At 41.8% G+C, this 27,311-nt stretch overlaps 1 long non-coding RNA gene and 1 other non-coding gene across 2 annotated transcripts in view; both read left to right on the top strand.

Moving 5' to 3' along the window:
- The first annotated feature begins 6,980 nt into the window (after nt 1-6,980).
- On the top strand, nt 6,981-7,054 carry TRNAI-AAU (transfer RNA isoleucine (anticodon AAU)). The gene has a single exon. It is a non-coding gene; the product is annotated as a tRNA-Ile (tRNA).
- An 8,628-nt stretch (nt 7,055-15,682) lies between these two features.
- LOC138442472 (uncharacterized) overlaps nt 15,683-27,311 on the top strand; it is a 69,910-nt gene continuing 58,281 nt past the window's right edge. Inside the window, exon 1 of the long non-coding RNA XR_011257696.1 lies at nt 15,683-15,759. This is a non-coding gene — a long non-coding RNA (uncharacterized lncRNA). The remainder of the gene's footprint in view (nt 15,760-27,311) is intronic.

Below are 27,311 nucleotides of genomic sequence, written 5' to 3'. Positions count from 1 at the left end.
TAATCTCGTTTAATCTTTGCAAGAACCCTATGGGGTAGGTACCATTTTATAAATAAGTAAACTAAAGCACAGAATGTTAAAACAACCTTCAAAAAACTAAGATCATGGCATCCGGTCCCATCACTTCATGGCAAATAGATGGGGAAACAATGGAAACTGTGACAGACTTTATTTTCTTGGGGTTCAAAATCACTGTGGATGGTGATTGCAGTCATGAAATTAAAAGACAGTTACTCCTTGGAAGTAAAGCAATGACAAACATAGACAGTGTATTAAAAAGTGGAGACATAATTTTGCCTACAAGGTCCATATAGTCAAAGCTGTGGTTTTTCCAGTAGTCATGTACTAATGTGAGAACTGGACAATAAAAAGGCTGAGTGCTGAAGAATTGATGCCTTCAAACTGTGATGCTGGAGAAGACGCTTTAGAGTCCCTTGGACTGCAAGGAGATCAAACCAGTCAATCCTAAAGAAATCAACCCTGAATATTCATTAGAAGGACTGATGCTGAGACTAAAGCTCCAATCCTTTGGCCACCTGATGGGAAGCGCCTACTGTTTGGAAAAGACCCTGATACTGGGAAAAACTGAAGGCAGGGGGAGAGGGGAGGACAGAGCATGAGACGGTTGGATGGCATCACCGACTCAATGTACATGAGTTTGAGCAAACTTTGGGAGATGGTGAAGGACAGGGAAGCCTGGTGTACTGCAGTCCATGGGGTCGCAAGGAGTCAGACACAACTGAGCGACTGAACAACAACAAAAAGCACAGAGAAACTTAACTTGTCCACAGTCCCGTAATGTTTGGACCTATAGTATCTGTCTCCAGATCCCTGGTGGCTCAGATGGCAAAGAATCTGCCTGCAATTAGAACCCGGAAGACCTGGGTTCGAATCCCTGGGTCAGGAAGATCCCCTGGAGAAGGGAATGGCTACCCACTCCAGTATTCTTGCCTGGAGAATTCCACAGAGAGTCCATGGGGTTGCAAAGAGTCAGACACGACTGAGAGACTAACACACTTTGCTAATGTACTCTTTATACAGAACTGCTCATTTTCTGTGCTTTTGCCTAGCAAGACTGTTTTCATCATTCCTGAAGTGGCTCATCAGTAAAGAATCTGCCTGCCAATACAAGAGACATACGATATGTGGGTTGGATCCCTGAGTCCAGAAAATCCCCTGGAGGAGGAAATGGCAACCCACTCCAATGTTCTTGCCTAGAGAATTCCATGGACAGAGGAGCCTGGTGGGCTACAGTCCATGGGGTTGCCAAGAGTCAGACATGACTGAACATACATATAGCACAACAAAAACATTTATGTACTTTTTCAGCTCATAGTTAAGAACTGCCTTCTGAGTCAAAGTATTAAGCAAAAAGCAGTTACAAAAGCAAAATATATTTCTAAAATAAAAGTATGTTTATTAAATTATAAACCTCACGATACTAGAGAGGGAGATATGCTACTTTATACCCTCCTAAATGTTTATGTGACTACAAATGTTGCCATCTCCAAGAAGTGGAAAAGATACTTTCCCTTTTTCAGGTGTAGAACAAAATGCTTGTACTTTTCCCCCTGTGTAGACTAGATTTCAGTGCTGGCACTGTGACTTGGGCAAGGTCTTTAAGCCCTGTGGGCTTTAGCTCTCAAATTTACAAAATGGAATGTGAGGATGAGGAAGATATCCAGGTATTCTTTTATTCTCTCTGATTCTCCCTAGCTTTTCTCCTCCACAGTGCTTGAGTTTCAGAAGTTTGACCTTCTCCAGAAAAGCCTTTTTCAAACTTTTTGGGCCATTGTCCACAAGAAATAACTTGACTTCACAAACCAATAGACACATGATGCACATATATATGTATAATGGAAGTGATCACCTAGTTTTTTGTACACATTAGGAAAATTATTACTTTTGAAAGTAACTATGCTGCACGTGGCTTCCCTTGTGGCTCAGACAGTAAAGCGTCTGCCTACAATGCGGGAGACCCGGGTTCGATCCCTGGGTCAGGAAGTTCCCCTGGAGAAGGAAATGGCAACCCACTCCAGTATTCCTGCCTGAAAAATCCCATGGACAGAGGACCCCAGTAGGCTACAGTCCATGGGGTCGCAAAGAGTTGGACACGACTGAGTGACTTCACTTCACTTCATGCTGCACCTATGGATTGAAGTCAATAGCTTTTCCATGGTTTAAATAAATAGATTATGGCTTGTATGTGTAAGTTTTTGAATGTTTCTATGAACCAAAATCACTATGGATTGTGACTGCAGCCACGGAATTAAGACACTTGCTACTTGGAAGAAAAGCTATGACAAACCTAGACAGTTTCTTAAAAAGCAGAGACATCATTTTGCTGACAGAAGTTCATATAGTCAAAGCTATGGTTTTTCCAGTAGTCATGTATGGATATGAGAGATGGACCATAAAGAAGGCTGAATGCCCAAGAAGTGATGCTTTTAAATTGTGGTGCTGAAGAGGAGTCTTGAGAGCTCCTTGGACATCAAGGAGATCAAACCAGTCAGTCCTGAATATTCATTGGAAGCACTGATGCTAAAGCTGAAGCTCCAATACTTTGGCCACCTGGATGCAAAGAGCTGATTAATTGGAAAAGACCTTGATGCTGGGAAAGATTGAAGATAGGAGGAGAAGCGGGAAACAGGGGATGAGATGGTTGGATGGCATCACCAGCTCAATGGACATGAGTTTGAGCAAACTCCGGGAGATAGTGAAGGACAGGGAAGCTTTGGCGTGCTGCAGTCCATGGGGTCACAAAGAGTCGGACATGACTTAGCAACTGAACAGCAACAACAATGAACCAAAATGTAGATAAAGAAGCATCTTGAGTAAACATTCTCTAAGATATGTATACAATATTAGAAAGAAGTAAACCCCATCTACTGTGACCTAGTAGCTCCTGTGCGGCTGGGGTGGAGACTTCCGGGGAGGGAAATGAGTGAGTGTTATTGGAAGGTTGATATTGATGAGGATAAGATAGTAAAAGTTGTGTGTGTGTGCACACTTGGGTATGTGTATATGCACCTAACCAGTCACAGAACCCTGCCATCACCCCTTTCACCTCCTTCCTTCTAGCCCTGCTTATTTCTTTCCACATGTTGCTCTTAGCCTACAGAGTTTAAGATCAGCGGTTCTTAATATTTCTTGGGCCTTATCCTGAAAACAATCCACATCCATTACACACAGAAAATTTCATATATATCAGGGGTTCTGGAACCCTAGATTTAGGAATATCTGACCTGTAGAGTTTGTAAAACAATTAATTCATAGATAAAACTATATTTAGCCAATAAATATATGAAAGATGGTCAAGCTCACTAGCAATGAGTTAAAGAACTCTATTAGAGAACTCATAAAAAGATCTGTGTTACATATAAATGCTTTTGTATATATTTAGAACATATATGCATTTGCCTATTAAGACATCCTCAGCTACCTAACACTCATCCTGTCCTTTAAGACTCAGTTTCAGCATCACCTTTCCCAGAATCTCTGGTCCACTAGCCACCTCCAGGCCAGTGGGTAGGGTGCTGCTGAGGGCTCCGTGTTCCAAGATGTATTTCCCATATTACACCACTTTTTGTGCCCTCCTGCCAGTTTGTTTTAGCATCTGTTTCCTTTAGGTAAGAACACTCTGAAGATAGAAGCAGGGCTTTGTGTCACTGTGTCTCCATTGCATAACCCAGTGCCTGGCCACAGTTGGCACCCACTATGTGGCTGTCTGAGGGTAAAATGGCCCACACTTGCTTCCTGGCATCCTTAAAGAACTATGAGACACTGAATTTTAAAAATTTCTTACCAATTACTTTTTTGCATAGAACCTAGATTGAAATTTCACTTTTCACTTTCATGCATTGGAGAAGGAAATGGCAACCCACTCCAGTATTCTTGCCTGGAGAATCCCAGGGACAGGGGAGCCTGGTGGGCTGCCATCTATGGGGTCACACAGAGTCGGACATGACTGAAGTGACTTAGCAGCAGCAGCAGCAGATTGAAATTTAGAATCACAAAACTACTGTACTTTTTAAGTGGAAATGACTTAGGAGGAGTTGTTTTCAATTAAGTGTCAATGCTACTGCTGCTGCTAAGTGTCAATAGATTAGTGCAAATTCTCACACTCAAAGAAAAAATGATAAAAATATGAGCAATGGAGCAGATTTTTAAAAAATAGGTTAAATGATGCTTTCTTATTCTGATATTATGTTTCCCTCTCATTTTAAGGTTATTTTTAAATTCTAGGCTAGTATTTTTTTAAAAGTTCTATTAAATAAAAAATTCTGAAAACTCCAGCTCTTATGTCGTTCTGCTCAGAACTAAAATCCATAGAGATTGTGACTTTGCCCATGGCCAAACCAAGAAATAAACATTTCAGTCCAGTATCTTTCTGCTATTATGTTTAATGCAATTGTGTACATTTAAAATTTTTACAGATATGTTTGGTGCAATTGGTTTTCTGTTCAGCCTTTTAAATTTAGAAATGAAACAGTCAGTTAACATGTTTGTTGTATTATAGTCAGAAACAGGTTTGCTCTCTGAGAAGTATGTATAACCATATGATATTGCTGACTGTCAGTGTTTGGTGAGGTTTTAAGAAATGTCAGAATCTTCAAATTATATATATATCTAATATTAATATTGGGGCTTCCCTTGTGGCTCAAATGGTAAAGAATCTGCCTGCAGTGCAGGAGACCTGGGTTTCAGGTCTTGGGTCAGGAAGATCCCCTGTAGAAGGAAATAGCAACCCACTCCAATATTTTTGCCTGGGAAATCCCATGGACAGAGGAGCCTGGTAGGCCACAGTCCTTGGGGTTGCAAAGAGTCGTACACAACTCAGCAACTAACACTTTAATATTGACTTTGATATGGAATCAAAAACTGTTTTCTTTCCATTTTTGGATGTGTCTTAATTTTGAAGGTGTTATAAGGACTTAAAAAAAGAATTTGAAGAGATTTTGAATTTGGCTATTGCTTTAATTCTGATTTTAAACATCTGAATACTGTCCATCTAAGAAGTTCCACTTCTAGGAGCTTATTATAAGAAAATAATGAGATGTGCAAAAATGCACGCATAAATGTGTTTATTAAAACATTTATGTTACTAAAGATTAGAAAAAAGCACAAATACCCAATAATAAAGAATTGGTTAAATACTTTGATATAGTCATTTTATGGAAAATGCTTTGGTTATTAAATATGGCTGTATTTTTATCTTCTTCTATATACCTGTATTTCCTGATTTTTATCTATCACAAATATTTTGTACTTATGTAACTTATTTGAAAAGTTGTAAAATTTGCTCAACTCAATATTTTGTCTGAAATTATGTTCCTTACTTGTTTTTTTTATGCTTTTTTCCAATTTGACATTTAATTTGACATTTTAATTGAATAGCCAAAGTTCAGTATAGGTGGACTCTAAGTTTTAATTTTTCAGTTTTACTTTTACATCTTCTGTGTTTATGTAGTTTAGCTTAACTTCAGCATCTGACACTGAGCTGCTTATAGAATAGCACAGAATCCAATGAAAAGCTGTCATTTTTGTCTGAACACTGTGCTCTCCTGCAAACTCATATCTGAGGCCTGTACATTCTAATTCTTGATAATTTAGTATCAAGTTGGACAAGCACAACCATAAACTCAAAGATCTAGAAAATATTTGAAGATGTAATCAGTTCAAATATTCTTTTTTTTCCTTTGTAGTTAGCTGCATCTTAGCTCAGAGTAGAAATTCTGGCTACAATTTTTTTGCCAGGATTGCAGCCTGTTGGCCTAAAAGCCAGTATGTATAGTATCTTTAGTATTTACAGCTCAAAAGTTGCCTCTTTGAAAGAGGAAGACAAGTGGTTCCTGATTACATCATAGCTCTGTATGCCTGTGTGTGCATCTGTGTGCATGTGCGTGTCTGAGGGAGGAGAAGGAGGGCGGGGCGGGGGCGTGGAGGAGAGGGAGAGAGAGTGGGCTGGTGTAAAGGGTTTCTGTTGTCTTTGGCAATAGGTTCATTTGCCCATGTAAAGTTCTTGTAAACTCCAGTAGTTCTTCCTAGTAGTTGTACTACTTTAATTAATTAATTAATGTCTGGCTCTATTTCTAGAAGTCAAGAGACATCAGAGCAGGAACCATGTCTCCACCCACCCCACTCTCTTTTTGCTTAGATTCCAACACAGTGCCTTTTGCATATGTAGTGAGGAGTTATGAATGTTAGTTAAGTAAATGCATGCGTGGGTCTTAGAAAACTTGATTTGTTTATTTTCTACTGTGTGTAACAGCTTCTATGGTTGTTTTAGCTCCTCTCCCCCCTCTTCCAATTGCTTCTTAAAGCCATGTTTAGAATGGGGTGGAGCGGGGGGTACCATTGCCTCAGACTGAAGGAGGTGCCTGCCGACACTCCATCCATTTGTGAGCTTCCAAAGGTGGGACCTGGGCTTCAACCCTGCTAGGATCAGTGTTTGTGCTTCCCTTCCTGGCTCCAGATAGTGTGATAGAAGCCAAGCATCTGTTTTACCATCTGCAGTAATGCAGAGGTGTAGCCTGCATTGGAGAAGGAAATGGCAACCCACTCCAGAGTTCTTGCCTGGAGAACCCCAGGGACGGGGGAGCCTGGTAGGCTGCCGTCTACAGGGTCACACATACACAACTGACGCGACTTAGCAGCAGCAGCAGCAGCCTTTTTAGGACAGCAGATTTGGATGCCAGTGTGACTGTGGGAACTCCAGCTCTCTCATAGACAAAGTGTACAGCATCTTTAATTTGTGCAACATGCTAGGCTTTGCCTCAAGAAGGCTTGGTGAAGGCAGGCATTTCTGTCTGTGTTGTTCATTGCCCCATCTTCATCCCTAAGGACAGGGCTTGAATGCCCACTCTGTGGGCACTCAGTAAATGTTTGTTGAATGAATGATGAATGATGAAATATCCTCATAGCTGATGAATGTCATCTTGTGTTTGATGTGCCATTTTGGCAATAGTTCCAGTTAAGCTGACTGGTTAGCTCAGTTGGTTAGAGTGTGGTACTAATAATGCCAAGGTCATGGGTTCGATCCCCATATGGGCCATTAAGTCTACTTTAGGGCTTCCCAGATGGTGCTAGTAGTAAAGCACCTGCCTGCCAATACAGGAGATGTAAGAGACACAGATTTGATGCCTGGGTCGGGAAGATCCCCTGGAGGAGGGCACTGCAGTCCACTTCAGTATTCTTGCCTGGAGAATCCCATGGACAGAGGAGCGTGGCAGTCTCCAGTCCATAGGATTGCACAGAGTAGGACATGCTTGAAGTGACTTAGCACACCAGTTAAGAACTTAAAATGTGTGCTGTTTATGAAGCGGCAACCTTTTGCTCACCCTTTCCCCCGACTCCCCCGCCCCCACCCATTACTGTTTCCATGCTCCCATACTCTGCTGCATGAGCCTTCTAACAAGATGCCAATTCTTGCATTTTCCTTTATAGGACAGGCCAAACCATTCATGTTGGCAATCATGTGCTAGTGAGTATGTTGTTACAAAATTTCCAAATCTTCTGATCAACCCACTGCTACTGCTGCTGCTAAGTCGCTTCAGTCGTGTCTGACTCTGTGCGACCCCATAGATGGCAGCCCACCAGGCTCCCCGTTCTTGAGATTCTCCAGGCAAGAACATTGGAGTGGGTTGCCACTTCCTTCTCCAATGCATGAAAATGAAAAGTGAAAGTGAAGTCGCTCAGTCGTGCCCAACTCTTAGCGACCCCATGGACTGCAGCCTACCAGGCTCCTCCGTCCATGGGATTTTCCAGGCAACCCACAAACTTTACAAATATAACAAATTCATTTTTTAAAATATAAAATGCATTTTCAAATCAATGTTTTCCATAAGAATACTGATTTTTGTTGTGTGGATTCAGAGAACAAATGGTGATAATATATGCTAAAATTAAAATTGGTCTGCTTCCTTTTATAAACCAGAATCTTGTCACTTCCCAGTTTATCTTGTCTCTCAGGAAGCTCAGAGCTAGGAGTTATGCCCACTTGTGCTTACCCTCAACTTTCTGAAACAGGGGTTTCATCTCTGTTTTCCTTCATTACTTTGTTTCTTGAACATGAAAAATATATATGGTATTATGCCTTGTTGAAAGTAGCCTCAAATTCTTTTTGGTAGATGGAAAATTATAATTAATGAAAAGAAAAATATTTGACTGTTCACAGGTGCTTTTCAAAGCCTGCCTTCCATGATGCTATCAATGCCTCCATCTAACTCACTGGGTATTGACCCTCTTCCTGAGCCCAATTTCTCCAGTGTAGAGGCACTGGGAAATAGAGGCGTTTTATGTTAGAATATTAGCATCCAGCAGAAAGAGTCCTAGGTTTGAAGTCAGCAGAGCTGGGTTCTTATTATAACTCCATGAACTGCTGGAGTGACCTCGGACAAGTCATTTAACCTGTTTCTCTTCTATACATTGAGTATAAGGTCACACGCTGTATCAACTACCTTAGGTTCTCCTGATGTTGAGATAAAACATGTTCGCATGTTTTGTAACGATTACAGTTGTCTACATGTCTGTGGCCCCACAAGTCTATAACATTCTTTAAGATCAGGGACTGCATCTTGTTCATCTTTGTGTCATCAGGGCTTGGCTTGTTGACCTGAAGATGCGGAGGGCATTGAATGTGGGTGACACTAACTTACTCATTGTTTTCTTTCAGCAAAGTTCCTCTGGTGTCTGTTCGTCAATAAACCTTCATTGGTCAGCTAATCTTAACTGAATACTTTCTGCATGCTTTCTACTACCCCTCAGATATTTAACTGTGGAAGAAGTACAGAGGATAAACACAGAATAATGAAAATGCACACATATGCACACATACATACACCTCCCCCCCATTATAGATTCCCAAATGTCAGAGGTCACAAAATAGTGGCTTAAGGGCTAAATCTGCCTTTAAATGTGATTTCTTTGGCTCAAACATGAATTTTTAAAATGTAAACCAATAACTTAAAATCCAGACATGGATTTTGCTTCTTTGTGAAGTTGTGAACAGCTGGTCACACCAGGCCAGCTGCAGTGTTTGCAGGGACAACTGGCAATGCAATGCTGGCCGTTACAGGCATTTCCTTGATGGGCCAGCCCAGATACAGCCCTGTCAGTCCCCATTGTCTCATGAACACCAAGGTAAATAGGAGCTACTATTTTTGATCACATTTATTATGCTTGCGCTTGGGTGGCAGCATTTACTGCGTACCAGGCACTATTCTAAGCTCTTTGCTTACCTATTCATCTTGACTGTTGTTTAGTTACTTAGTTGTGTCTGACTCTTTGAGACCCCATGGACTGTTAGCCTGCCAGGCTCCTCTGTCCATGGAATTCTCCAGGCAAGAATACTGGACTGGGTTGCCATTTCCTTCTCCAGAGGATCTTCCCGACCCAGGGATCGAACCCACATCTCCTGCATTGCAGGCAATCTCCTGTGGTTACAGGTGGATTCTTTCTGACTGAGCCACTTTATACACCTAAGAAGGACAGGTAGGGAGACTGAGGTGCAGTTAGTCTGTGGTGGATCAGGATTCAACCCCAGGCGTTGGGCTCCCAGGTTCTGGCTCTTAATTGCTCAGCTAGCTATATCATATCTTGGTGGGGAGGGAAGGATATAAAAAAAAAATCATACCTAAGAAGTGATTTTGTAGAGTTTCAAAGGTATAAAGAGTCATGAGTCCAGGCAGGTTAAATGTACTGTGCAGAGCCCTGGCTGGAGATCTGAGCACAGTCTTGGTTAACGCCCAGTGCAAGAGGGTGCAGATAGGAGACAGGCAGGAGGTGATGTGTGGCGGCAGGGGACTGGGAGCTTGGGTCACATTCCCTAGGGAAGGGGATGGCCCTCGGCCTCTTAGGGTGGCCTGAGCTAAGGTCAAAGTCCTGTGACCCACGTGGTGTGGGATGAGTCGGCGTTCTTACAGGAGTTCTGCTGAACTTCATTCATTGCTTTCACAATAGAAGAAAGTCGATTTTGAAACCCAGGTGTCCCTATAATACTGGCCTGACTGTTTACTTCTGCTTCGGTCCCTGGGTATATGAGCAAATACTTCAGGCACTACAACGAGCAGAAACTTGAGACAGAGCTTATCTTGTAATGCTGGGTTTTGCATCATATCCAGGGTGTGGTGTTACTTTAGAAGGCAAGTTCAATAATTACGTGTTTACGGATTGAGCAAACACTGCATGTGCCTGGGAGGGCTCAGGATTTATACTTTTAGAGCCTAGGGAACTTATTTAGCTGGTCAGCAGGCTTAGTGCCTGGATATAACAAATGGTCACAATATATTCAACACATTTATGTGTGTGTATGTGTATTTACATTGAATATTTATGTAACACCTGGTATTGAATCATACTTATTTACAAAATAGTCTAGGGAAGCTTGGAGATAAGTGAATCAATTAAAGCTAATCAGGCAAGCCCTGATCATTGACCCACCCCATGTGTCCTCTCTTGTTACATGTGATCTATTAAATAGCACATTTTGTGTTTTTGATGTAGCCTAATGATATAATAAAGGGACAAAAAATGAATGTTAAAAGCATTAGGGTCACCAAAACTGCCTTCTTTAGAAAATAAGGATGGCTATTAAATAGTTAGACTCTTTATTCTCTTGCCCTATTATTATGTCTCTCTTTAGGAGAGAGATTGAAAGCATGTTTATTGCTCTGTTCTTAACCAGGCTTGTCAACTACTGCCATACAGTAAGTGTTTAAAGCATCTGTAACAATGAATTGCAGCCCACACCCCTGCCTCAACTCTGTTTCCCTGCTTTATTGCCCTTTGATAATTTCTTCCATTTCTATTTTTGCATTTTCAAGGACAACACAAGGCAGAATAGTTATATGATTCAGGACTTTTAAACACACTTGAAATATGGCATCACTTGTTATTCTTGATAACAAACCTAAAGGCAAGCTTTCAAGCACTGACTTGTCTTCTCCCTCCTTATTCCAGCTACTCAGACTTAAAGAGAAGGACTTTGAAATTATCTTCTTAATTGGGTTGCATGTCACTGCTGTTGGTAAAAGTGGCTTTGGGATACAGGTGTTGGTTTTGGGGGGAGGGCTTTGCTGTGGTTTTACATGTCTTGTCTTCGTTGCTTTGCTAGCTTCGAGGACCAGGCAACATCCTTGGCTTGTTCTATTCCCTTTGAGGTTGATGCCGTCTGAGTCTGGCCTTTCTTTGCTCTGGCCGTTCAGGTGTTCTGGACTTGATATTCTACTCCTTTTGAAATGGACATCAGAGGTCCACATACAGGCTTTTGGTGCACTTAGAGTTATGCTAGGAGGAGCATGAAATGACTTCCCAAAGGATGTGGTTCCCACCCCCTTAAGAACTGAAAAAGGGAAGGTCATGGTTGGACCAGTAACCCATCCTACTTGACTGTCAGTTTCCTTATTTGTAAAGTGTGAGAGTCAGACAAGATCATCTCTAACATCCTTTTCTGCTCAAATATTCTGAGCCAAAGCAGGTTGAGAACACATCTACACTGAGAATTCTGTAATTTTAATAATTTTCTGGAAAAGCGTGATGGTGGTACCAGCCAACAAGACTGAAACAGAGTTTGCAGTCAAATGGAATTAAGGATAAACCCAGTTTTGCCAGTTTTTTTTGCTCTGTAACCTTTAGCATATCACTTTTCTTTGAGGCTTATGTTTCTCATCTTTAAATGAAAATACGACTACCTACCTAGCAGAGTTGTTGTACAGACTGAATACATACTTTAGCATATTTTTGGCGCTACATGCATAGCCAACACATAGGATTCATTCTGTACATGGTGGAAGTTACTCTAATGACAGTGATCTTATGAGTATGTGGTTTGGGGAATAGTTGAGGGTTTGGAATAGGTTCAGTCTAAGGAAGATGGCATATGGAGAAGTCTTTGAAGTTGAAAGAGTACTAAGAATGATTTTGAGGGTAGGGTAGCTGCTGAAAGAGATAATGCCAAGGATGTGATAAGAAGCAAGTGAAGGGCACTGATGGGCAAGACCATTCATTCACTTAATTCCAGTACTTGCTACAGGTGTAGGTACTTTCAGTGAGATCATTTCCTTGTGATCAGTGTTGTTTTGTGCCTTGTCTAGTATGTTATCTTCCAAACACAGAGTCAACCTTTGTGATTGAAGATGGCGGCACATTGGTGACACGTTGCTCCTCTTGCCATCGGTAATGGATATGGGCATGTCTGAAAAGACCAGCTCAAGATAAAACCCAAATATACTCCAAAACCCACAGATGGAGACTGTTTTTTATTTTGTAGCTACTGTCAATGCATGTAGTGCCTGTCACTTACTATTTCTGCCGACATCTGGATGCTTGAAAATTTCACTTTACTTTAGATCTTAACCTGGGCTTCTCTAGTCCAGCGGATTTTTGAAGTCCTTGAGATTCTTTGCAGAACTGCCTGGATATGAGCATGTGTGCGTTCTGGGAGGGCTCAGACTTGAAAAAGCCAACAAAGCTGCTGAAGGTGTCTTAGACTAAGAAAGAATTAAAATGATTTTACAAGATGAAAAAATGATCTAACACAAACACAGAGAGGTCCCCAATTACTTGTTTGTTTCCATAGCTGTCATAAGTCCACACTTTCTTCTTTCCTCTAACAAACAATGCAACGGATGAGTCTCTTTGGCAAAGTTTGCACATTTTCCGAGCAGCTCTTTACGACATGATCCGGGATCTGGTTGAATGGTTTGAAGGATTTCTGGTGAGTGGATGTGGAGACTTTGCGCTTTCTTCTTTGTTCCTAGAAAGAGCATTAACAAACAAACAAACAAAAAAATTTTTTTTTAAAAATTTCTTTAGGAAGACTAAAGACTCAGAGAATAAAGTTTCCTGGAAAAGAAAATGATTTGGATACCAGCAACCTCAAAGGGTAAAGTAAAAGTGGCAGGGTAATAAGATTTTTAAAGAAAAAGAAGGAATAGTGCTTGTTATCCAGATTTCGTTTACAAAGAGAATTAGTCCTTTGTGCCTGGCTTTGCCTCCAGGCCAGCAGGGCCGACAGGGCCACTCCTCAAAGAGGGTTTGGGAACCTTCTCTCTTCCTCCTCCCCTCCTCTCCCCCTCCCTCTCTTCTCTCCCTGTCTTTTTCTCTCTCTTTCTGTATTTCTGTCTCCATCTCTCTCTCCCCCTCTCTCAAACACACACACACACACACACACACACACACACACTCATCTTTAAAAGGCACAACCTTCATTGTATCACCAGGATTAGGATTTGGAACATCTTAAGGAGATGTTGACCCCCACAAATCTAGATTAGAAAAGGAAGTGAATTTTAGTTGAACCTGCTTTGAAAATACAGAACTTCTCTTTTAAGAAACCGGAGAAGGCAATGGCACCCTACACCAGTACTCCCGCCTGGAAAATCCCATGGACGGAGGAGCCTGGTGGGCTGCTGTCTATGGGGTCACACAGAGTCGGACATGACTGAAGTGACTTAGCAGCAGCAGCTTTTAAGAAACAAGAGGAAATAAATAACTAGATAGAATTTGTTGAGCCTCTGTGAGTCCAGAGCTCCTGTCGAAGCTTTCTGATAGAGTCAAAAGCCCCAAATTCATCATTCACCAAATTGTTACACAGATAAAATGATTCTCTTAGAAGCTGGCTGTAGAAGTTGCTCTTTAGATGTTTACTTTCTAGTCTGGGAGACAGATCTCACAAACATGGAACAATTAAGGAGAATAAAGTAAAGTCAGACTTCTGAGAAGGGAAAGCTTAAGTGGGCTGGAAGAATGCATCAGGTCAGCAATACACAAAAATTGATGTACTTCAGCAGGGGAATGGGTAAATAAAACTGATGGTTTCAAAAGATGGAATACTATTCAGTAGCCAGAAGTATTGAAATAAATCTATATGAGGTCACATGGATAAGTTTCAAAATATTGTTAAATGAATTTAAGTGAAAAATTAAGCAATTCGTTTAGGATGTGTATGGCATTATGGGTTTCCCAGCTGGTGCAGTAGTAAAGAATGCAGCTGGAGTGCAGGAGACGTGGGAGTCTCTGGTTTGATCCCTGGTTGAGGAAGGTTCCTTGGAGAAAGAAATGGCAACCCACTCCAGTCTTCTTGCCTGGGAAATCCCATGAACAGAGGAGCCTGGTGGACTACAGTCCATGGGGTCGCAAAGAGGTGGACACGACTGTTCATGCAAACACCAGCATAGCATTATACCATGTATGAAGAAAAACACATAAAATAACATCATTTATTCTTTGTGTGTGCGTGTGTGTATTTCTTTTTAAAGAGCTGGAAGGAAACACCTTCACTCAGAATCACGGTTCCTTTGTGAGGTTGGAGAAGGCTGACTGTCAAAGCTCGCTTTAGTCTCATCTGTTTCGTGCTGCTTTTGCCTTTGGTGATTTCCTCTGTTGACTGGGAGTCTGGAGGCCCAGCTTTCTTCTGCAGGAAGCAGTTGAGGGTTTTATAAAGATCTTGCCTTCTCCTAATACACCACATGACTTCCTGGTAGCCAGGGCCTCTCTAGGTCTTTTCCTTTTTTTTTTTTTTTTTGAGGGTTCCAGCAAAGTAATAAGTGAAGAAATGCCAGAAGAATGTTACAAGCGCACCATACATTTAAACTATGTTTAGCCGTTAAAGTTGTGTGATGATGTCTCTTCAACCCTGTCAGGGTATCTCTCATGATACCATCAGAAGTCTATATTTTAAGTCCCAACTGTCCCCCTGCTGTGCTCCTCCAAGTGGCCCCAGGGAGCCAGAGAAAGGCCCTGTGTGGAGCAGGCTGATGGACTGACAGTGGGAGGCCTCTGAAGGCAAACTGCAGGGCCTTCAGTCCCTCCCCAGGCTTAAGTTCTCCCCTCTACCTGGCATTTGCATCTAGAGGGAGGTCTTGCCTGCAAAAGGGTTGAGTTTCTGCTTTATGTGTGTGTTGTAGAACATCACATGGAGAAAATTTACCTTTCCTATGACTACTGAATCCTTCTCCCACAACACTTCCTCCATTCAGGGCATTTAAGGTCAAATAGGCTTTTAGAACAGATTCTGGGCAACTCAGCCCAACTTTGCATCCCCCCATGTCCAAGGAGAATTGGGGCCAAATGGGGCTTGTTACAGTTTCATAGGCTGTAAAATGTCCAATCGTTTTATTTTTTAAGTAGGAAATGTTTATCCTAAGAAAAAGTTGCAAAGGGGCATAAAATATTAAAACTTGCATCTATTTCACTTTATAAAATGGATTTCATCTTCCAGTCTTTTCACTTGGTGAAATTCTCATAAATATCTGGAGAATGTGATAGCCTTAGCCAATTGTGAACACACTTCTAAACCCTTTTGAAGAGGTTTGTCCCTCTGGTCTCCCTCTTTTTAATATTCTATGGAGAGTGGATGTCTAATCTAAAGCATTCTCATTATGACAGCACTACTAATCATTTGAAAGAATACATTCATCTAAACAAATACTACACTCCAAGGAGACCCAAATACTAATGCACATTTTATTGGACAAAAAGACAAACAATATAATTATACTTGAATTTCAGGGAATCAAAGAGTAAAGCAAAATTGACATCAGAGCCCAGAGCCAGGTTTAGGTAAGCCATACATGCATTCACTTTTCCAAGTTTGGAAAGTTTGTTCATTCAAGCTAAGGGCTACTTCACCAGACTAACAAAAAGGAAAATGTCTATCAGTTTTTTCTTTTGTTCTTTTCAGATCCTGTTCAAGTGCACACAGAACCAGCAGGTTCACCAGAAAAGCTATTGAGCGTTTGCTGGAACACATTATGCAGGGTAAATTTCTCCTGGAATGTTGCCAAGGGTTTTTTATGCTTCTGTGGTAGGCATTTCTGGAACATTGTCATTTAGCCAAGCAAAGAACATTTGCTTAAAGGATAGAAAATGTTAAAAAATTCTTGTTTGTTTAAAGGCAGGTTAAATAGCAATATGAGCTTAGGGTAGGGCAGCAAAAAGCACTTATTTCTCTAAGTGATCTGATTAGGTTATTTAATTTTGGGGGGGGTTGGGGTGGTTAAACAGATTTGTAGCTTCTCCTAAAATAATTATATATTAATATTTTTTTCTAGAAAGTATCTTCCAGTGCTTATTTTTCTTTGATGTGATTTAGCTTTTTTTTTCTTTATTTCAAAACTGAAATTTTACGTTAGCAATTTCTCATGTTTGTGTATATAGGAGCTACTAGTAATAGCTAAAAAAATTGGAAGTGCAGAGCACATGCTAAATTAGAATTTCTTTTTTGACTTATAGCTTCAGAACTAGATCATAAAAAATTAAAAAGGAAAACATGAAAATACTTTTAAATTAGAGCAGATAATATTTTTAAAGGATTACAAATTGAAGTAGAAATCCAAAGTTCAAATTTTGACACATTAAAAAAATATGACATAAACTCTCCCCAGAAATTATTTTCTAATGAGTAGTAAAATCTAATCCAAAACCACTTCACTTTAACAAAGTTTCATTAATACCAAAGTTAGCATCAGATTCTCTGCAATACTTACTGATATGTAAGGGATCTTATTAAATGTGGCAAGGAAATATCCTAAATATAAAAGTTTGAATTTTGTCTCTGCCATTTGCTGGCTGATCTTGGGTAAGTTACTTAGTGTCTCTGAGATTTAGTGCCTTCTGTGTAAGACAGGAATAATGATACCTATTTCAAGGATCAGAGAGGTGTGAGGATCAGAGATATTTGTAAGGAGTCTCAACAGTGCCTAGCATCTTGTAAAGGCTTAAAAAAGTATACATTCCTTCCTCATCTTCCCCAATCCATTCCACTAGAATAAACCAATTTGGAGATTAAAATAGTCAAAATTGTGATCTAAGTTAGAATCGTGTTGTTTTAGTGTTAGGATATTTCTGGCTGCTTCATTTCTACTTGGACCTTAAATATACAAGTTTCAATAAGCATTCTTTAACAAAGTTAATCTGTTTTTATTTTGATGAAGATAGGGCTGATTCTGATACAATGCTTGGAGAACTAAATGACGTGCAGGAGAATTTTGTCTTTATAGGGCTGACTCTGTTAATGAAATGTACTCAGTGAAAAGTAAGTATGGTGCTACTTTCACCTATTTAGTGTTGAAATTAACTCATAAGGAAAAATATGGCAATTCTCCTTTTATAACTAAATCCTAGGGAATTTGCTGCCTCCTGTATTCAAGTTTGGTTATGATCTTAAACTCGGCTCCCTTCAATTGAGTTTTGTTACATACGTGGCATGTTCCCACAGCTGAACCTCCCATCGGTAATTTGCACCTGCAGTTCACAATATTCAGCCCAGAGAGATCTGTACTTCCAGGCCACTCAGGTACCTATAAGCTCTGGCTGTGGACTTTCATGCCAGTTTCTTGGCCAGTTGAGACACTGCAAACATTTGGGCGTTCCAGTTTCTGCAACTTTGCTTTGGTTCTTTAAAAACAGCTCTTCCCCCAGCCCTGGCACATCACCATTTCTCTCCAAGGCACTCTTTGTGAAATGGGAAGGCTGGTGTCTGTCATTTGCATTCCAGATTGAAAAGAACAAAATCTAGACTTTCCTGCTCTCTCTCTCTTTGGAGTCATGACAAACTAAAGAGGATATGAGATGTATTTCTTTTTGTGTAAAATGCAGATGTTCATGTTCAATTTTCCTCATTTGCTTTCTGCTGTTTGTATAAACCATAGCCCCAGTCTCTAATAGATACATGGAAGGTATGAATTTGGTGAGATACTGGGAGGAGAAGACGGTGGTATGGAAAAACTATCTCTTTCTCATTACCATAAGACGTTTAATTCCTGGAAAGAAAATTTTGTTGTTGTTTAGTTGCTAAGTCATGTCCAACTCTTTTGCAACCCCATTGACTGTAGCCTGCCAGGCTCCTCTGTCTGTGGGATTTCCCAGGCAAGAACACTGGAGTGGGTTACCATTCCCTTCTCCACGGGATCTTCCCGACCCAGGGACCAAACCCAAATTTCCTGCATTGCATTAGGATTCTTTACCGCTGAGCCATCAGGGAAACCTAGAAAGAACGTATATAATGACAAATAGAGTGTCTTGGTCTCTGGGCCAGAATCTGTGTTATGTATGTGCAGGTTTGTACATTTAGAGCTGTCATAGCCTTGGTTTCTGTTGTTCTTCCCCCAGCACAGCACATTCTTTCAAGGTAAATCAGCTTGATGATGGACCAGGATTTTTGGATAAAGAAGAATAGATGCAACAGGCAAATTCATAACAATTTCTTAACAAACAAACAAACAAGCAAAAAACCTTAAAAAGGAGAATATTAGAAAAGAGCGTGACCAAAATGGCGCTCTTCCTCAAATGGATCCTGGACTGAGGGGTAGAGTTGGAGGCAGATGTGATATGATGTAAACGCAGGTTCTTAAATATTTAAAAATATTTTGGGGGAGGATAGTACTGAGAATCTATGGGTTAATGTAATGCCTTTTTTTTCTTTTTAATTTTTATTTGAGTACAGTTGCTTTACAATTTTATTTTGGTTTCTGCTGGATAGCAAAGTGAATCAGTTATCTGTGTACATATATCCCATCTTTTTTAGATTTCCTTCCCACTTAGATCACCACAGAGCACTGAGTAGAGTTCCCTGAGCTATACAGTAGGTCATCATTAGTTAGTTATTAGTTATCCATTTTATGCATCAGTATCAATAGTGTATATTTGTTGATCCCAATCTCCCAATTTATCCCATCTTCCTGTTGTCCTCCTTGGTGTCCATACATTTTTTTTTTCTCTGTCTGTGTCTCTATTTCTGCTTTGCAAATAGGTTTATCTGTACCATTTTTCTAGATTCCATATATGTGTGTTAATATATGGTATTTGTTTTTCTCTTTCTAACTTACTTCACTCTGCTTTTTAACACTGTAAGTTTTGGTTAAGGTAAGCCATTAAAATTTGAAGAGTTTACATTTCCAACATCAGTGGTACTTCCCACCTTCCCTCCCCACACCCCCATCTTCTTTCTTTCTTCTTTCTTGCTTGTAATGGGCAGGAAACTTGCCTTCTTCAAGATGCTCAGTTAAGAAAGCCTCCAGGAAAAAAAAAATGCAGATAGGCTAGAGCAGAAAGGGCTCTAGAGAAAAGATATATACCTGCCACAAAGGGAATTCAGAAGCATCAATCCAAAAGGGCTTCACGGAGGAGGTGTCTTGCAGATGACTAGACACACAGGAAGTGGAGAGGGAGTGGTGGCGATGGGATCCTGTGGAACTAGCTCAGGCAAAGGAAAAGAACAAATGAACACTAATGATAATGAGTGCCTAGTACTTGAAAGTTTATCCTGTGCAGACCCCTGCCAACTATCTTTCTTGGATTATCTCATTGAATTCTCACATATACGTTTTAGGGTAGATTTTCCCCCTGTTTTAATCAAGAGAAAATTGAGGCAGACCAAGGTTATGCTACTTCCCCACAGATACATGCTAGTGAGTGGGAGAGTCGGGAGCTGAACCCCAGCACCCTGGCTTTTATCATCTTCAGAAAGTTGCTGCTGTTTGGGGAATATTGAGTGGCTTGATGGAGTTAGAGTCCAGTCTGTTTCTTGTAGGTGTGGTGGGAGATGATTTCACTGCTATCTGGAGAGTAATATGTTTCCTAATGACACATCTGGTCAGAATTTGCAAATGGTTTTTCTTTGGGGGGTTGGGTAGGACATGAGGGGTGGGAGGTGAGGAGTGGGAGGGTGTAGTGAAATTTCAGTTTTAAAAATTAATTCACTTTTATTCTTTTGCTTATATTAATATGGAAGCAAAAATTTCCTTAAAATGTCCTCCATTTTTCTTCTACGTATGTGTGTTTGTGAAAGGTAATGTGGAGACAGCCTAGATGGGGGTAGGATGGTAGGGTGGAGGAGTGGAGGGGGTTGGGAGGAGACCCTCAGATAAGAGATAGGGGTGATGAAGATGAAGATGACAGTTACTGTTTAACTGAGTACTTACCATGTGCCGCTACATCCTCATTTAATCCTCACAGTGGTCTCATGAGATCGTCATACCCTCAATGTACAAAAGAAGGGATTGAGGCTCCCAGAGGTTAAATAACTTGACTAATGTCAGATATGCAGATGACACCACCCTTATGGCAGAAAGTGAAGAGGAACTAAAAAGCCTCTTGATGAAAGTGAAAGAGGAGAGTGAAAAACTTGGCTTAAAGCTCAACGTTTAGAAAACTAAGATCATGGCATCTGGTCTCATCACTTCATGGGAAATAGATGGGGAAACAGTGGAAACAGTGTCAAACTTTATTTTTTTGGGCTCCAGAATCACTGCAGTTGGTGATTGCAGCCATGAAATTAAAAGACACTTACTCCTTGGAAGGAAAGTTATGACCAACCTAGATAGCATATTAAAAAACAGAGACATTACTTTGCCAACAAAGATCTGCCTAGTCAAGGCTATGGTTTTTCCTGTGGTCATGTATGGACGTGAGAGTTGGACTGTGAAGAAAGCTGAGTGCCGAATTGATGCTTTTGAACTGTGGTATTGGAGAAGACTCTTGAGAGTCCCTTGGACTGCAAGGAGATCCAACCAGTCCATCCTAAAGGAGATCGGTCCTGGGTGTTCTTTGGAAGGAATGATGCTAAAGCTGAAACTCCAATACTTTGGCCACCTCATGCGAAGAGTTGACTCATTGGAAAAGACTCTGATGCTGGGAGGGATTGAGGGCAGGAGGAAAAGGGGGTGACAGAGGATGAAATGGCTAGATGGCATCACCGACTCAGTGGACATGGTTTTGGGTAAACTCCGGGAGTTGGTGATGGACAAGGAGCCCTGGCGTGCTGCAATTCATAGGGTTGCAAAGAGTTGGACATGACTGAGCGACTGAACTGAAATGAACTGAACTGAATGTCACATTGCAGGTTAAAGGCAGAGCTGGGATGTGGATAAGGGTCTGTCTGATTTCCGACTTTGAGGGAATGAATGTGTGCAGAGGAAAAATTTGGGTGAGGATGGTGTCCTGGGAACCACTCCACGGAGGGAGACGAGCTTGAGCATGAGTGACCCTTAGAAGCAGAGGTAGGGAATGAAGATCCTCCCCCTGGGCTTGTCACTCCACCACTGGGTGGCTGTGGACAAAACCTTTACCCGGCATCTCAACCTCAGCATCTGTGAAAATGTAGGAAACAACCCACTTCCCTAGACGACGTGAAAAGATGTTATGTGATTATCAGTGAGGTGTGGTACATAAACATGCTTTAGGAACTCCAAAGTCCTTTACGATAGAATATGCATGAAGGCAAGAAGGGAGCAGTGGAGGGTCTGAACCCAACAAGTGGGCTGACGATGCTGAGGGGATAGAGCTGTGAGCTTGTACATAGAACAAGCAGAAGTTACTGAGATGTGCGTGGATTTGCATGGAAACCCTGGAAGAAATAACTCTTTAAGGAAGATTTAAAAGTAGGATAAGAGAGAGGACCGGGTAGAAACTCTAAAGAATGTTAGTGATGAGACTGTTGTCAAAAGAGGAGCCTGGTCTTTGTCTCCAGGGTGGGAATTCCTGCACCACCTTGACCCTAACGGGCTTTTGCCCTTTAGCACATTGTCTCCATTTGGGGGGCTTATGTAAAAATGATGCATGTGGTTAGCATAAATGGACAAAACAGCCCAAACTGGGAATGCCAAGTACTGCTTTATCTTACTTCTGGTCCAGGGATCTATGGACGTTGTGTTGAGAAGAGGGGTGAGGCCAAGAGATCGGAAGTCAGGGTGGATGAGTGAAATCTGCTGATGGTGTGTGATGGGAGCAGTGCTTCATCCAGGCCTCTGACCCAGGCCTGATAAAACAGGAGACTCACCATCTAGGACACTGAGGAGAGCCCGAGGAAAGGCCTCTCTGGAATTCTGGGGACAAGGTAATTACTTGTGAGACGTCAGCCTTGTGGCTTTGTTCCTCCAGGGCAGACCTGGCCCTTTGGGACAAGTCTGTGCTCTGTGAGGAGACTGAGAGAGGGGCGCTGGGAGTGGCCATATTCTTCTGGAAGGTGACTCTTGGGGTCTGGGCCAAGAAAGGGTTTTGAACAGGAAAGGGGATTCACAACAGGGCATACTTGAGAGGAATTGTTTAAAGCTTTAAACTCACTCCAAGGCAAGTAACATGAGCTAGACCTGTGAGTTACTTTGGATCCATCTATCTATCTATCTATCTATCTATCTATCTATCTATCTATCTATCTATCTATTGTGTGTAAGTTGAAAATGCCTCCCCTGGCAGTATTTCTGTTTCTGAACTCCCAGAGAGTTCCTCTTGTGGAGTGGGGGAAGGGATTCCTCTGGGGATAGACAAAAGTGGGGATGCACTGGCTTTGAAGACTGCATTTCCTCCCTTTTTATGCCAGGGTGTAACCAGAGACCAGTGTCAACAAGGAATCTGGCTCAGGAACGCTTTTGTTTGCAGCTCTCCTTGGGGCGTGACTTGTTTTTTTCAGAGGTCAATGAATTGTAAATTGTGTAATTTCAGATTCTGCTGAACCAGAGTAGGGAGCATTTTTGAGGGAGGTGGGGGATGTCACTCAGGCATCTAGGAAACTCTTGCTGTCTGTCTGTAAGTCCAGACTTGGCCATGTGGAATCCTCCCGTTCACAGGAGAAAGAAAATTTATGTGGATTAGACTGTTTATGTCTGAATTTGCTATATTTTCTATGCAGATAGATCTTGTGTCAAAACTTCAAAATAAGATAATATCCTAAGTTCAGAGCAGCAAAAGCAATAAAACCAGTTATTTGGTATGCTTGATAACACTTTTCTGGTTAAAACTATTTGTTGTGGCCTATAAGGTCCATCTAGTCAAGGCTATGGTTTTTCCTGTGGTCATGTATGGATGTGAGAGTTGGACTGTGAAGAAGGCTGAGTGCCGAAGAATTGATGCTTTGGAACTGTGGTGTTGGAGAAGACTCTTGCGAGTCCCTTGGACTGCAAGGAGATCCAACCAGTCCATTCTGAAGGAGATCAACCCTGGGATTTCTTTGGAGGGAATGATGCTAAAGCTGAAACTCCAGTACTTTGGCCACCTCATGCGAAGAGCTGACTCATTGGAAAAGACTCTGATGCTGGGAGGGATTGGGGGCAAGAGGAGAAGGGGACGACCGAGGATGAGATGGCTGGATGGCATCACGGACTCGATGAACGTGAGTCTGAGTGAACTGCGGGAGTTGGTGATGGACAGGGAGGCCTGGCGTGCTGCAATTCATGGGGTCGCAAAGAGTCGGACACGACTGAGCGACTGAACTGAACTGATGAAGGTATATGGGCTTCCCTGGTGGCTCAATGGTAAAGAACCCACCTGCCAATGCAGGAGACACAGGAGACGTGGATTCAACTCCTGGATGGGGAAGATCCCCTGGAGAAAGAAATGGCAACCCACTTCAGTGTTCTTGGCTGGGAAATCCTGTGTACAGAGGGAGCCTGGTGGGCTACAGTCCATGGGGTGGCAAAAGTGTCGGACACGACTTAGCAACCAAACAACAACAACAACATGAAGGTATATACCTTGTGCTCTGGGGAAGGGTACCAAATTGGGAGCTTCTAAAGGTCTTAATCATTTTTTCAAAAACAATTTTATAGCTTCTATTTTTTCTTTTTAATTTTTAAATTAACGTGTAGGGGCTTCCCATGTGGCTCAGCTGGTAAGGAATCCGCCTGCAATGCGGGAGACCTGAGTTCAATCTCTGAGTTCAGAAGATCCCCTGGAGAAGGGAAAGGCTACCCACTCCAGTGTTCTGACCTGGAGAACTCCATGGACTGTATATTCCATGGGGTCGCAAAGAGTCGGACATGACTAAGCAACTTTCACTGACTTATAATATTAGTTTCAGGTGTGCAATGTAGTGATGTGACATTTATATACATTATAAATTGACACCATGATGAGTCTAGTAACCATCTAGACTCAACCACTACACAAAGTTTTTATAATATTATTGACTATATTCCCTGTGCTATATATTACATCCCCATGACTCATTTATTTTATGACGGAGTTTGTATTTCTGGATTTTTCTCACCTATTTTGGTATAAATTTACCTCTAGCAACTACCTGAATATTTGTTGGAAGGACTGACTCATCGGAAAAGACCCTGATGCTGGGAAAGATTAAAGGCGGGAGGAGAAAGGGACAACAGAGGATGAGATGGTTGGATGGCATCACTGACTCAGTGGGCATGAGTTTGAGTAAACTCTGGAAGTTGGTGATGGACAGGGAGGCCTGGCGTGCTGCGATTCATGGGGTCGCAAAGAGTTGGACACAACTGAACTGAACTGAACTAGCAACTACCAGTTTCTCTGTACCTATGAGTCTGTATCTATTTTGCTTTGCTTGTCTATTTTTTTTTTTTTTAGATTCCATATATAGTGAAATCATATAGTATTTGTCTTGCTCTGTCTGATTTATTTTACTTCGCACAATACCCTCTAGGTTCATCTGGGTTGTTGGAAAGGGCAGCATTTCATTGTCTGTGATGAGTGAGTAATGTCCTATTGTGTATATAGGTCTTAAGCATTTTTAATCTATATTTCCCCTCCTATACACTAGGATTAAAATTTCTCATGCACTCAACAAAAATCTATTCAATATTTACCTTATTCCAACCACTGTCTTAAGGGCTGAAGACATAGAAATTAAACAAGCTATTGCTCTCTCCAGGCTTACAATCTACTGGGTTGGGCCAGATAATAAAATTAATGTTGTTTAATCTACCAAGTAGTGAGACTTGCTAGGAAGAGAAATAGAGAGGGCTCCAGGAGATGGAAGGGAATAGTAGTATATCTGAGGAAGTGGAGTTGGAGCAGAAGTGAGGCAGTGAGCCCTGAGGCTGACTGAAGGAAGCATGTCTAAGAAAAAGGGGTGTCCAGAGAGGGTTCAGGGAAAGTGTTGGAGGTGAAGTCAGAGGGGATCTGGAATCATAGGTTGTGCAGATGTTGTGGGGCTTTGTGGGTCACTACAAGGACTTTGGATTTTATCCTGAAGGAGATGGGAAGCTTGTGGAAGGTTTTCAGTAGAAGTGGGACAAGATCATTGTGGCTACTGATTTTAAGATAAATTGAATAGGGCAAAGATGGAAGCATGAAAGCAGGATACGAGAATCTAAGCAAGGAGGATGGTGGCTGGCAAGATTTTCTGATGAATGGAATGTGAGCCTGGAAAGAAAGGAGCAAAAAATGAGTCAAGGTTTTGGGTCTGAGCAGCTGGACGAGTAGAGCTGTTGTTTACTAAGATGGGGAAGCCTAGAGGAGGAGCACATTTGGAAATGGGGGAGCCAGAATTCGTCTTTGGAATTAAGTCTGTCAGATGTCTCGTAGAGAGGTCTAATAGTCCGTTGGATGCATGAGGGAAGGAGGATGGGGTTAGAGGTATACATTTGGGAATGCAAAGCACGTAAAAGAATTGAAGCTGTGGATGAGATAATGTCACCTAGGAAGAGAGAGTATAGATGGAATGGAAAGTAACCTGGGGCAGTAGTCCCAGGGACAAGGGGAGAAGCTATTTCAAGAAAAGTGAAAGTGTTAGTCACTCAGTCGTGTTAGACTCTTTGCGATCTCATGAACTGTAAGCCTGCCAGGATCCTCTGTCCATGGAGTTCTCCAGGCAAGAATACTGGAGTGGGTTGCCATTCTCTTCTCCAGGAGATCTTCCTGACCCAGGGATCAAACCTGTGTCTCCTGCTTTGCAGGCAGATTCTTTATTTTCTAAGCTACCAGGGAAGCCCCAAGAAAGGGCATGTCCTAACGGATCAGAGGCTGCTGAGAGATCAAGTTCAAAGAGGACCTGAAGTTAGTCCTTGTATTTGGAACATGGAGGTTGCTGGTAAAGTTCACGAAAACCAATTTTAGTGAGATTGTGGGGATGAAAACCTGATTTGGAGTAGTTTTGAAACAAAGTCAGAAAGGAATAAGTGGAAATTGTGAAGATATAGATAATTTTTCAAGAAATTAAGTATAAAGAGAAGTAACCCCTGCCCTGTCCCCACCCCAGATTGAGGCAGTTGCCAGAGGGAGCAATGTGTCTCTAATATGGCCCTATCACATGCCAGGATTCAAATAGGAAGTCATCTTCCCTTCCAGAAGAGCTGTAAGAGTCTATCCTGTGGCCCTCCTACTGGGGGTTGCCAGAGACTCTACCCTGCATCCCTATCTGTCACAGATACCTCTGCCAGATCACACGAGCCAAGGGCACCTCACATGGTGGCCTGGATCTACTGCAGAGCCCTCTCTTGCTCCAGACCTCACTTAGAACTATAAACGACTTCAATCACCCAATACATAGGAATAGTCCCTATTATAGGTTATGTTTCTCCAAAACCTTAAGGGGCTTAGCTAGCATTGTATTTCTTTCTTAGTAGTAGTAAGCCCAACGTGTAATAATGTGTTCTTTATCTGTCAGGGGATGTCCTGACATGCCTTAGATCACTGAACTCCTAAAGACTTCACTAGTGTGGGAGACATTCTCAAGGGGACTCAGGTTAGGGGTCTGAGTACTGACTCAGATCTGGAAATTATGAGTACATCAACTTTCTTCTTGATAGCTCTTGGTGTTTTTTTTTTTTCCTTCTTGTTATACAAGTCACATGATACCTTTATTGGCTGATCATCTATCCCAGTCCCAGGAACACCACGGTCTATTAGCCTTCATCAAAACCTTGTGGGTGGAGGCACCAGACAACAGCTCTGGTTGTCCCTCTGGCCTTGTTGCCTTTGTGTTTAATGTTCACCTTGACTCTGGTGGTGAAGCACTGATGTCTTGGCCTTTGTTATTCTGGAATCCCATCATTCCCCCTGAGTCTAGGGAGCCCAGTTATATGGCAGTCACGTCTTCTTATCCTGGCCCACGATGGACAGTTATCTCCAAGCTTCTCAGGGATGTAGTTTCCCCTGACTGACATATTCCTTATTGCCCTAAAGCAGGGACTGTCCCCTGAACCCTCTCAGGAAGCATATGTCTCACATAAATTTGTTCTAACATTTCTGTCTCCCTGAACATTCTGATCCTGTCCTCAATTTTCTGCTGTGGTATTGCAGCCTCTCCCTGTGATTTACTGTAAAGCATCATGCCTAAGCTTCAAGGAACCATTCAGAAATGCATTCATTCTAACTTCAAGGGGGCTCCCAAGACAACAACCCCTCCCTCACCTTTGTATTCTGCTCTCCTTCCTTTCCTGTGTATCATCCTTGAACTTGCTCCCACATGTGTCCCCCTAGATCAGGCTGATATGTCTTCATCAAATTCTGCGGCTCTTTCTGAGGACAAGATGTTTTCTTCTGGACCAAGCTTTGTATTTCTTCATTTGGGCTACCTTGAAACCTAACCCCAGTTATTTGACTGGAAGTAAAGAATG

This window comes from Ovis canadensis, chromosome 6, assembly GCF_042477335.2.
Source record: "Ovis canadensis isolate MfBH-ARS-UI-01 breed Bighorn chromosome 6, ARS-UI_OviCan_v2, whole genome shotgun sequence".
In the NCBI taxonomy this organism is placed as follows: Eukaryota; Metazoa; Chordata; class Mammalia; order Artiodactyla; family Bovidae; genus Ovis; species Ovis canadensis.
The sequence above is the reverse complement of the archived record's forward strand: the minus strand, read 5'-3'. Positions and strand labels throughout refer to the sequence as shown.